Genomic DNA, 1548 nt, shown 5'->3' on the forward strand with positions numbered 1-1548 from the left:
TGTAAAGCAATTATACTCTAATAAAGATGTTAAAAAAAAAAAAAAAGGCCTAAGAAAGCAGCTTGTCCCTCTGCAGTGTGAAGACAGCAAAAAGACGGCCACCTAAGAACATGGAAACAGGTCCTCAACAGACACCGAATCTGCCAGCACCTTGATCTTGTACTTCTCAGTCTTCAGAACCATGAGAAATAAATTTCTGTTGTTTATAAGCTACTTACTCTCTGGCAGTTTGTTAAAGTTGCCCAAACAGACTGACAATCCACATGTAAATGTTTCTTGCACAAAGAAAATAAATAATAATTTAAATAAATGTTAAAGTAAATCATTTAGTGAAGCAACATTTATTTCTAGTTTATTGAATTTGTGCTCCATTTAATCTTTTTTCGTGAACACAAATTATTGTATACCATCCTTACATTTATTAAGTGAGACTTACTTCTTATGTACATTACAGGATTGGATACTTCGATTTCCTGCAGTTACGGAACATAGTTAAAGGGGAAAAAAAAAAAGCTGTACAACCATAACACTTAAATTCTTTGGACCAGAGACTCATTTGACAATCCTGTAAAAGCTATAGTTCTTTTCTCAGGAAGAAACAGATACACATACATGCAACTATTTGCATACAATTTTCTAGGGCTGATGTAAACAAAATCCGAAAGGGGAATCCTTAGATGTCCAAGACTCCTGATTTAAAACTCTGTCTTTACATGTACCTGGAAGCTTTTCTCCAATATTCTGGTAAAGAATATTACAAGGAAGGGAGTGAAGAATAAAATATCTCTTAGTCCCCAAAACGGGCGCGAGCCGCGGCTGTCGGCGCGGACAGCAGAGACGGGTGTGGGACGCTAGGGTTGCTGCTGCCGCCACCAAGAGGCCTGGGTGCGAGCACAGGTCACTCTCCACACTGCCCTTCCCGGGAGCTCGTGCAGCCCACCACTGCCGGGGTCCCGGGATCCAGGGACAGCTTCCCCGGGAGAACGCGTGGCACGCCTCAGGCCGGTGCAGAGTCACGCTGGCCTCTGCCGCCGCAGGCTCGCCCCGCATCCGTACCCCTCCCTCCCCCCGGCCTGTGCCAGAGCCCCCGAATCAGCTGATCCTTTAACCCCGTCCTGTCTGAGCGAAGGGCAGACACCCTCGGACGACCTACACGCAGAGGCGGGGCCAAGTCCAAAGCTGAACCCCAGGAGCTGTGCGAACAAAGAGGAGAGGGGGAGGTCTCTCCCAGCAGCCTCAGAAGCAGCGGATTAAAGCTCCACAATCAACTTGAAGTGCCCTGCATCTGTGGAAAACCTGAATAGACAGCGAAATATCCCAAGTTGAGGAGGTGGACTTTGGGAGCAAGATATACTATTATTTTCCCCTTTTTTCCTTTTGTGAGTGTGTATGTGTGTGCTGCTGTGTGAGATTTTGTCTGCATAGCTTTGTTTCCATCATTTGTCCTAGGGTTAGTCCAATTTTTTGTTTTTTCTTTTTTTTTATAGAAATTTTTCTTCTTAATAATTATTTTTATTTTTTTATTTTTTATTTTAATAACTATATTTT

General features: G+C 43.5%; 1 long non-coding RNA gene across 1 annotated transcript in view; it reads left to right on the top strand.

Moving 5' to 3' along the window:
* Positions 1-127, top strand: part of LOC114487978 (uncharacterized) — a 2873-nt gene extending 2746 nt beyond the window's left edge. Inside the window, exon 4 of the long non-coding RNA XR_003683571.1 lies at positions 77-127. This is a non-coding gene — a long non-coding RNA (uncharacterized lncRNA). The remainder of the gene's footprint in view (positions 1-76) is intronic.
* The last annotated feature ends 1421 nt before the right edge of the window (positions 128-1548 follow it).

The sequence above is a fragment of the Physeter macrocephalus genome, chromosome 16 (assembly GCF_002837175.3).
Source record: "Physeter macrocephalus isolate SW-GA chromosome 16, ASM283717v5, whole genome shotgun sequence".
NCBI lineage: Eukaryota > Metazoa > Chordata > Mammalia > Artiodactyla > Physeteridae > Physeter > Physeter macrocephalus.